This window comes from Sander lucioperca, chromosome 19 (genome assembly GCF_008315115.2).
Source record: "Sander lucioperca isolate FBNREF2018 chromosome 19, SLUC_FBN_1.2, whole genome shotgun sequence".
Taxonomy (NCBI): domain Eukaryota; kingdom Metazoa; phylum Chordata; class Actinopteri; order Perciformes; family Percidae; genus Sander; species Sander lucioperca.
The window spans coordinates 16,309,746-16,322,323 of NC_050191.1; the positions used below are offsets into that span (position 1 = coordinate 16,309,746).

At 28.6% G+C, this 12,578-nt stretch overlaps 1 protein-coding gene across 1 annotated transcript in view; it reads left to right on the forward strand.

The window, feature by feature from the left end:
• Positions 1-12,578, forward strand: part of usta (uronyl 2-sulfotransferase a) — a 66,440-nt gene that overhangs the window by 53,780 nt on the left and 82 nt on the right. The gene's annotated exons all lie outside the window — the stretch shown is intronic.

Here is a 12,578-nt window from a genome sequence, read left to right on the forward strand (position 1 = left end):
ATGACATTTTTTTTCATATTTTTCCACTTTTTACGATATTTTTCAACGTAGTACACTTTGACTCTTTATGACTTTTTAAGACATACGATACTGTGACTTTTTTATTCATACTATACTATGACATTTTAGGATTTTTTTCGTCATGCTATACTATATATATATATATATATATATATATATATGAAAAAAGTGATAAAATATAGCATATAGTATACACTATATGCTATATTTTATCACTTTTTTGACATACTATACTATGACTCATTTATCACAATTTTCGACATACTACGCTATGATTTTTTATCACTTTTTTCAACATACTATACTATGACTTATCACTTTTTTCAACATACTATACAATGACTTTTTTCGACATACTATACAATGACTTTTTTCGACATACTATATTATGACTTTTTTATCAATTCTTTTCAACATACTACACTATGACTTTTTTCGACATGCTATACTGTGACTCTTTTATCACTTTTTTAAGATACTATACTATAACTTTTTCAACATCCTATACTGACTTTTTCCGATATACTATACTATTGCTTTTTTTTGACATTCTATACTATGACTTTTTTATCCCTTTTTTTGACATGCTATACTATGATATTTTTCGACTTTTTACGATATTTTTCAACATAGTACACTTTGACTCTTTATGATTTTTTAAGACGTACTATACTATGACTTGGTATCACTTTTTTCGGAATATTATACTATGACTTTTACCACTTTTTTCGACATACTATACTGTGACTTTTTAGGGCTTTTTTTGTCATACTATACTATGACTTAGCACTTTTTTCGACATACTATACTATGACTTTTTAGGACTTTTTTCGTCATGCTATACTATGACTTTTTTATCACTTTTTTGACATACGATACTATTACTTTTTTCGACATTGTATACTGACTTTTTTTACATACTATACTATGACTTTTTCACCAATATTTTTGTCATAGTATACAATGACTTTTTATCACTTTTTTCAACATACTTTATTATGACTTTTTCCACTTTTTATCGACATGCAATACTATCAATTTTTCATCACTGTTTCATCATGCTATACTATGATATATTTCGACTTTTTACGATATTTTTCAATCTAGTACACTTTGACTTTTTAAGACTTTTTATCACTATTTTTCGAAATATTATAAAATGAATTTTTCCACTTTTTTCGACATACTATACTATGACTATTTTCGTTATACTATACTATGACATTTTAGGACATTTATAGTCTAATACTATACATTTTTCATCACTTGTTTCGACATACTATACTATAACTTTTTTATCACTTTTTTCGACATACTATACTATGACTTTTTTTATCACTTTTTTCGACTTTCTAAATTATTACTCTTTCATCACAATTTTCGACATACTATACTATGACTTTTTTATCACCTTTTTGGCATACTACACTATCACTTTTTTCGACATACTGTACTATGACTTTTTTTTAATCACTTTTTTCGACTTACTATACTATGACTTTTTTATAACATATTTCGTCATACTACACTATGACTTTTTTCAACATACTATTCTATGACTTTTTCATCACTTTTTTCAACATGTTATACTATCTTTTTAGACATACTATACTATTACTTTTTTATCACTATTTTCGACATGCTATACCATGACTTTTTTTTTTATCACTTTTTTCGACAAACTATACTATGACTTTTTTTATCACTTTTTTCGACATACTTCACCATGACTATTTTTTAACACTTTTTTTGACATACTATACTATGACTTTTTTATCCCTATTTTCAACATAATATACATACTGTGACTTTTTTCAACATAGTATACTATGACTTTTTTTATCAATTTTGTCGACATGCTATACTATGACTCTTTTATCACAATATTCGACCTACTACACTGACTTTTTTATCACTATTTTCAACATACTACACTATGACTTTTTTCAACATACTATACTATGACTTTTTCATCACTTTTTTCGACATGTTATACTATTTTTTAACACGTTTTAGACATACTATACTATTACTTTTTTATCACTATTTTCGACACGCTATACCATGACTTTTTTTTATCACTTTTTTCGACAAACTATACTATGACTTTTTTTTATCACTTTTTTCGACATACTTCACCATGACTATTTTTTAACACTTTTTTTGACATACAATACTATGACTTTTTTTATCCCTATTTTCAACATAATATACATACTGTGACTTTTTTCAACATAGTATACTATGACTTTTTTTATCACTTTTGTCGACATGCTATGCTATGACTCTTTAATCACGTTTTTCGACATGCTATACTATGACTTTTTTCGACATTCGACTTGTTATCACTTTTTTCAACATACTATCCTATAACTTTTTTCGACATGCTATAATATGACTCTTTAATCAATTTTTTCGACATGCTATACTATGACTTTTTTCGACATACTATACTATGACTTTTGTATCACAATTTTCGACATACTATAATGTGGCTTTTGTATCACTTTTTTCGACATGCTATACTATGACTTTTTTCACTTTTTTCAACATTCTACCCTATGATTTTTTTCGACATACTATACTATGACGTTTTTTTATCAAGTTTGTTGACATGCTATACTATGACATTTTTCGACATACTATACAATGACTTGTTATCACTTTTGTCGACATGCTATACTATGACTCTTTAATCACTTTTTTCGACATACTATACTATGACTTTTTTATCACTTTTTCGACATACTATACTATGACTTTTTTTTATTACTTTTGTCAATATGCTATACTAGGACTCTTTTTGACATACTATACTATGACTTTTGTATAACATACTACACTATTACTTTTGTCGACATGCTATACTATGACTCTTTTATCACAATTTTCGACATACTACACTATGACTTTTTTATCACTATTTTCAACATACTATACTATGACTTTTTTCGACATAGTATACTATGACTTTTTTTATCACTTTTGTCGACATGCTATTCTATGACTCTCTAATCACTTTTTTCGACATGCTATACTATGACTTTTTTCGACATACTATACTATGACTTTTGTATCACTTTTTTCGACATGCTATACTATGACTTTTTTATCACTGTTTTCGACATACTACACTATGACTTTTTTATCACTATTTTCAACATACTATACTATGACTTTTTTCGACATAGTATACTATGACTTTTTTTATCACTTTTGTCGACATGCTATACTATTACTCTTTTATCACTTTTTTCGACATACTATACTATGACTTTTTTTATCACTTTTGTCGACATGCTATTCTATGACTCTTTAATCACTTTTTTCGACATGCTATACTATGACTTTTTTCGACATACTACACTATGACTTTTTTATCCCCTTTTTAAACACACTATACTATGATTTTTTTCGACATTCGACCTGTTATCACTTTTTTCAACATACTATCCTATAACTTTTTTCGACATGCTATACTATGACTTTTTTCACTTTTTTCGACATTCTACACTATGATTTTTTTCAACATACTATACTATGACGTTTTTTTTAATCAATTTTGTCGACATGCTATACTATGACATTTTTAGACATACTATACAATGACTTGTTATCACTTTTTTCGACATGCTATACTATGACTCTTTAATTACTTTTTTCGACATGTTATACTATGACTTTTTTCGACTTACTATACTATGACTTTTGTATCACTTTTTTCAACATACTATACCATGACTTTTTATCACTGTTTTCAACATACTATACTATGACTTTTTTCACTTTTTTCAACATACTATACTATGACTTTTTTGGACATACTGTACTTTGACTTTTTTATCACTTTTGTCGACATGCTATACTATTACTCTTTTATCACTTTTTTCGACATACTATACCATGACTTTTTTAATCACTATTTTCAACATACTACACTATGATTTTTTTCGATATACTATACTATGACTTTTTTTTATTACTTTTGTCAATATGCTATACTAGGACTCTTTTCGACATACTATACTATGACTTTTGTATAACATACTACACTATTACTTTTGTCGACATGCTATACTATGACTCTTTTATCACAATTTTCGACATACTACACTATGACTTTTTTATCACTATTTTCAACATACTATACTATGACTTTTTTCGACATAGTATACTATGACTTTTTTTTATCACTTTTGTCAACATGCTATTCTATGACTCTTTAATCACTTTTTTCGACATGCTATACTATGACTTTTTTCGACATACTATACTATGACTTTTGTATCACTTTTTTCGACATGCTATACTATGACTTTTTTATCACTGTTTTCGACATACTATACTTTGACTTTTTTCACTTTTTTCAACATTCTACACTATGATTTTTTTCGACATACTATACAATGACTTGTTATCACTTTTGTCGACATGCTATACTATGACTCTTTAATCACTTTTTTTGACATACTATACTATGACTTTTTAATCACTTTTTCGACATGCTACACTAACACTTTTTTCGACATACTATGACTTTTTTATCAAAATTTTTAACATACTAAAATATGACCTTTTATCACTTTTTTCCAACATACTATACTATGACTTTTTTCGACATACTACACTACGACTTTTTCATAATTTTATTCGACATGCTATACTATGACTTTTTCATCATTTTATTCGACATGCTATACTATGACTCTTTTATCACTTTTTTCAATATGCTATACTATGACTCTTTTATCACTTTTTTCAACATGCTATACTATGACTATTTTCGACATGCTCTACCATGACTTTTTTTATCACTTTTGTCGACATGCTATGCTATGATTCTTTTATCACAATTTTCGACATACTACACTATGACTTTTTTTATCATTATTTTAAACATACTATACTATGACTTTTTTCGACATACTATACTATGACTTTTTTATACCCTTTTTCAACACACCATACCATGATTTTTTTCGACATTCGACTTGTTATCACTTTTTTCAACATACTATCCTATAACTTTTTTCGACATGCTATAATATGACTCTTTAATCACTAATTTTCGACATGCTATACTATGACTTTTTTCGACATACTATACTATGACTTTTGTATCACAATTTTCGACATGCTATACTATGACTTTTTATCACTGTTTTCAACATACTATACTATGACTTTTTTTCACTTTTTTCAACATACTATACTATGACTCTTTTGGACATACTGTACTTTGACTTTTTTATCACTTCTGTCGACATGCTATACTATTACTCTTTTATCATTTTTTTCGACATACTATACCATGACTTTTTTAATCACCATTTTCAACATACTATACTATGACTTTTTTCGATATACTATACTATGACTTTTTTTTATTACTTTTGTCAATATGCTATACTAGGACTCTTTTCGACATACTATACTATGACTTTTGTATAACATACTACACTATCACTTTTGTCGACATGCTATGCTATGACTCTCTAATCACGTTTTTCGACATGCTATACTATGACTTTTTTCGACATACTATACTATGACTTTAGTATCACAATTTTCAACATACTATAATGTGGCTTTTGTATCACTTTTTTCGACATGCTATACTATGACTTTTTTATCACTGTTTTCGACATACTATACTATGACTTTTTTCACTTTTTTCGACATTCTATACTATGATTTTTTTCGACATGCTATACTATGACTTTTTTCGACATACTATACAATGACTTATCACTTTTTTCGACATACTATAATGTGGCTTTTGTATCACTTTTTTCGACATACTATACTTTGACTTTTTATCACTGTTTTCAACATACTATACTGTGACTTTTTTCACTTTTTCAACATACTATACTATGACTTTTTTGGACATACTGTACTTTGACTTTTTTATCACTTCTGTCGACATGCTATACTATTACTCTTTTATCACTTTTTTCAACATACTGTACTATGACTTTTTTTTCACTTTTGTCGACATACTATACTATGACTCTTTTATCACTTTTTTCGACATGCTATACCATGACTTTTTTATCACTTTTTTCAACATACTATCCTATAACTTTTTTCGACATGCTATAATATGACTCTTTAATCAATTTTTTCGACATGCTATACTATGACTTTTTTCGACATACTATACTATGACTTTTGTATCACAATTTTCGACATACTATAATGTGGCTTTTGTATCACTTTTTTCGACATGCTATACTATGACTTTTTTCACTTTTTTCGACATTCTACCCTATGATTTTTTTCGACATACTATACTATGACGTTTTTTTATCAAGTTTGTTGACATGCTATACTATGACATTTTTCGACATACTATACAATGACTTGTTATCACTTTTGTCGACATGCTATACTATGACTCTTTAATCACTTTTTTCGACATACTATACTATGACTTTTTTATCACTTTTTCGACATACTATACTATGATTTTTTTCGATATACTATACTATGACTTTTTTTTATTACTTTTGTCAATATGCTATACTAGGACTCTTTTCGACATACTATACTATGACTTTTGTATAACATACTACACTATTACTTTTGTCGACATGCTATACTATGACTCTTTTATCACAATTTTCGACATACTACACTATGACTTTTTTATCACTATTTTCAACATACTATACTATGACTTTTTTCGACATAGTATACTATGACTTTTTTTATCACTTTTGTCGACATGCTATTCTATGACTCTTTAATCACTTTTTTCGACATGCTATACTATGACTTTTTTCGACATACTATACAATGACTTTTGTATCACTTTTTTCGACATGCTATACTATGACTTTTTTATCACTGTTTTCGACATACTACACTATGACGTTTTTATCACTATTTTCAACATACTATACTATGACTTTTTTCGACATAGTATACTATGACTTTTTTTATCACTTTTGTCGACATGCTATACTATTACTCTTTTATCACTTTTTTCGACATACTATACCATGACTTTTTTAATCACTTTTTTCAACATACTACACTATCACTTTTTTCGACATGCTATACTATGACTCTTTTATCACAATTTTCGACATACTACACTGACTTTTTTAACACTATTTTCAACATACTATACTATGACTTTTTATCCCTTATTTCAACACACTATACTATGACTTTTTTCGACATACTATACAATGACTTGTTATCACTATTTTCAACATACTATACTATGACTTTTTTTATCACTTTTGTCGACATGCTATGCTATGACTCTTTAATCACGTTTTTCGACATACTATACTATGACTTTTGTATCACAATTTTCGACATACTATAATGTGGCTTTTGTATCACTTTTTTCGACATGCTATACTATGACTTTTTTATCACTGTTTTCGACATACTATACTATGACTTTTTTCACTTTTTTCGACATTCTATACTATGATTTTTTTCGACATACTATACTATGACGTTTTTTTTATCAATTTTATCGACATGCTATACTATGACTTTTTTCGACATACTATACAATGACTTGTTATCACTTTTTTCGACATACTATAATGTGGCTTTTGTATCACTTTTTTCGACATACTATACTTTGACTTTTTATCACTGTTTTCAACATACTAAACTATGACTTTTTTCACTTTTTTCAACATACTATACTATGACTTTTTTGGACATACTGTACTTTGACTTTTTTATCACTTCTGTCGACATGCTATACTATTACTCTTTTATCACTTTTTTCGACATACTATACCATGAATTTTTTAATCACTATTTTCAACATACTATACTCTGACTTTTTTCGATATACTATACTATAACTTTTTTTATCACTTTTGTCAACATGCTATACTAGGACTCTTTTCGACATACTATACTATGACTTTTGTATCACTTTTTTCAACATACTACACTATCACCTTTTTCGACATACTGTACTATGACTTTTTTATCACAATTTTCGACATACTGTACTATGACTTTTTTTTCACTTTGGTCGACATACTATACCATGATTTTTTATCACTTTTTTCAACATACTATACTATAACTATTTTCGACATGCTATACTGTGACTCTTTTATCACAATTTTCGTCATACTACAGTATGACTTTTTTTTAATCACTTTGGTCGACATACTATACTATGACTTTTTTTTATCACTTTTTTCGACATGCTAAACTATGACTTTTTTCGACATACTATACTATGACTATTTTTTAACACTTTTTTTGACATACTATACTATGACTTTTTTATCACTATTTTCAAGATACTATACTGTGACTTTTTTCAACATAGTATACTATGACTTTTTTTATCACTTTTGTCGACATGCTATACTATGACTCTTTTATCACAATTTTCGACATACTACACTGACTTTTTTAACACCATTTTCAACATACTATACTATGACTTTTTATCCCTTATTTCAACACACTATACTATGACTTTTTTCGACATACTATACAATGACTTGTTATCACTTTTTTCAACATACTATACTATAACTTTTTTCGATATACTATACTATAACTTTTTTTTATCACTTTTGTCAACATGCTATACTAGGACTCTTTTCGACATACTCTACTATGACTTTTGTATCACTTTTTTCAACATACTACACTATCACTTTTTTCGACATACTGTACTATGACTTTTTTATCACAATTTTCGACATACTGTACTATGACTTTTTTTTCACTTTTGTCGACATACTATACCATGATTTTTTATCACTTTTTTCAACATACTATACTATAACTATTTTCGACATGCTATACTATGACTCTTTTATCACAATTTTCGACATACTACACTGACTTTTTTAACACCATTTTCAACATACTATACTATGACTTTTTATCCCTTATTTCAACACACTATACTATGACTTTTTTTGACATACTATACAATGACTTGTTATCACTTTTTTCAACATACTATACTATAACTTTTTTCGACATGCTATACTATGACTCTTTAATCCCTTTTTTCGACATGCTATACTATGACTTTTTTCGACTTACTATATAATGACTTTTGTATCACTTTTTTCGACATACTATACCATGACTTTTTTGGACATACTGTACTTTGACTTTTTTATCACTTTTGTCGACATGCTATATTATTACTCTTTTATCACTTTTTTCTACATACTATACCATGACTTTTTTAATCACTATTTTCAATGTACTATACTATGACTTTTTTCGATATACTATACTATGACTTTTTTTTATTACTTTTGTCGATATGCTATACTAAGACTCTTTTCGACATACTATACTATGACTTTTGTATCACTTTTTTCAACATACTACACTATCACTTTTTTCGACATGCTATACTATGACTCTTTTATCACTATTTTCAACATACTATACTATGACTTTTTTCGACATAGTATACTATGACTTTTTTTATCACTTTTGTCGACATGCTATACTATGACTTTTTTCGACATACTATACTATGACTTTTTTATCCCCTTTTTCAACACACTATACTATGATTTTTTTTGACATTCGACTTGTTATCACTTTTTTCAACATACTATCCTATAACTTTTTTCGATATACTATACTATGACTTTTTTTAATTACTTTTGTCAATATGCTATACTAGGACTCTTTTCGACATACTATACTATGACTTTTGTATAACATACTACACTATCACTTTTTTTCGACATGCTATACTATGACTCTTTTATCACAATTTTCGATATACTACACTATGACTTTTTTATCACTATTTTCAACATACTATACTATGACTTTTTTTTATCACTTTTGTCGACATGCTGTGCTATGACTCTTTAATCACGTTTTTCGACATGCTATACTATGACTTTTTTCGACATACTATGACTTTTTTATCCCCTTTTTCAACACACTATACTATGATTTTTTTCGACATTCGACTTGTTATCACTTTTTTCAACATACTATCCTATAACTTTTTTCGATATACTATACTATGACTTTTTTTAATTACTTTTGTCAATATGCTATACTAGGACTCTTTTCGACATACTATACTATGACTTTTGTATAACATACTACACTATCACTTTTTTTCGACATGCTATACTATGACTCTTTTATCACAATTTTCGATATACTACACTATGACTTTTTTATCACTATTTTCAACATACTATACTATGACTTTTTTTTATCACTTTTGTCGACATGCTGTGCTATGACTCTTTAATCACGTTTTTCGACATGCTATACTATGACTTTTTTCGACATACTATACTATGACTTTTTTATCCCCTTTTTCAACACACTATACTATGATTTTTTTCGACATTCGACTTGTTATCACTTTTTTCAACATACTATCCTATAACTTTTTTCGACATGCTATAATATGACTCTTTAATCACTTTTTTCGACATGCTATACTATGACTTTTTTCGACATACTATACTATGACTTTTGTATCACAATTTTCGACATACTATAATGTGGCTTTTGTATCACTTTTTTCGACATGCTATACTATGACTTTTTTATCACTGTTTTCGACATACTATACTATGACTCTTTTCACTTTTTTCGACATACTATACAATGACTTATCACTTTTGTCGACATGCTGTACTATGACTCTTTAATCACTTTTTTCGACATACTATACTATGACTTTTTTATCACTTTTCGACATACTACACTAACACTTTTTTCGACATACTATGACTTTTTTATCAACATTTTTGACATACTAAAATATGACCTTTTATCACTTTTTTCCGAGTTACTACACTATGACTTTTTTCGACATACTACACTATTACTTTTTCATCATTTTATTCGACATGCTATACTATGACTTTTTCATCATTTTATTCGACATGCTATACTATGACTCTTTTATCACTTTTTTTGACATGCTATACTATGACTATTTCGACATGCTCTACCATGATTTTTTTTACCACTTTTTTCAACATACTATACTATGACTTTTTTATCACTTTTTTCGATATACTATACTATCACTTTTTACAAGATACTACACTATCACTTTTTTCGACATACTATGACTTTTTTTAATCACTTTTTTCAACATACTATACTATGACTTTTCAACATACTATACTATGACTTTTTTATCACTTTTGTCAACATGCTCTACCATGACTTTTTTTACCACTTTTTTCGATATACTATAGTATGACTATTTTTATCACTTTTTTCGACATACTATAAGTATGACTTATTTTATCATTTTTTTTAAATATATCAGAATCACAATCAGAATCAGAAAAGCTTCATTGCCAAGTACATTTTTTACACAAACAAGGAATTTATTTTGGTGTTGTAGGTGCATGTTACACATTCTCTAAAATAAGAGGTTAAGAAAATCAAGTATTAGAGTAAAAACAATACAAGTATAAATACATATACACAGTATGTATTAAAAATAAGAGAATAAAAATAAAAACAGCAGTACAGCAGAGTAAGTACAGTGGCATGTAGAGCCAGAGTTGGAGTGTCAGGAGTTTCAGGTGGGTTCTGTGCCTTGTTGACAAGGCCTGGCAACAAAGAGTTTGTTGCCGGGGTGGGAGGGATCAGCCACAATCTTTCCAGCATGCTTCAGAGTCCTGGTGGCGTACAGGTCCTGGAGCAGCGGCAGATTGCAGCCAATCACCTTCTCTGCAGACCGAATGACACGCTGCAGTCTGCCCTTGTCCTTGGCCATGCTAGCAGCGTACCAGATGGTGATGGAGGATGTGAGGATGGACTTGATGATGGCTGTCAAGGTCAAGGTCAAGGTAAACTTTATTATCCCACAAGGGGAAATTCATGTGGTCATTCATTACGCGTCCTTGTCACAACATATTCTTTAAACATATAGACACCACAGACAAGCCAATAAGCATGTATAGAGAAGAGAATAACAATACTACAGAAATGACAATGACAGAAATCAACAATAACAATACAAAAAAAATAAACAATACTACAAAAAAGACAAAGACAATCCGACGTCTGACATTTACGATACAAAAAGAAAAAAAAAAAAAAAAAAAACTATAAAATTATCATCAGGTAGCTAAACATTTTAAAAATAATAAGAAAAATTAAGATCTACCATCCAGTTAAAGTGTCAGTGCGGAATTAAAGTGCCTGTGATGTGCTTGGTCATTTATACAGTCTGATCGCTGTAGGCACAAATGATTTATTGTAGCTTTCTGTTCTAATTCTCTGTTGTAAAATTCTACCAGTTGACCTATTGCTTCTCATAAATTTATGGTGAAGAGGGTGAGTAAGGTCATTAAGGATTTGGTCAGTCTTTTTTAAGATAAGCTCATTGTACAACTGAGCTGCCGACACCTGGTCAATTCCAATGATCCTACTGGCCATCTTGATCAATCGCTGCAATCTCTTTTGGTCCTTAACATGCATGTTACCAAACACACAGATAAGGCCAAAAGACAGAACACTCTGGAGGATACTTTTGTAAAACATTACAAGGATGTGTCTGTCTAATCTAAAAGTGTTTAGTTTCC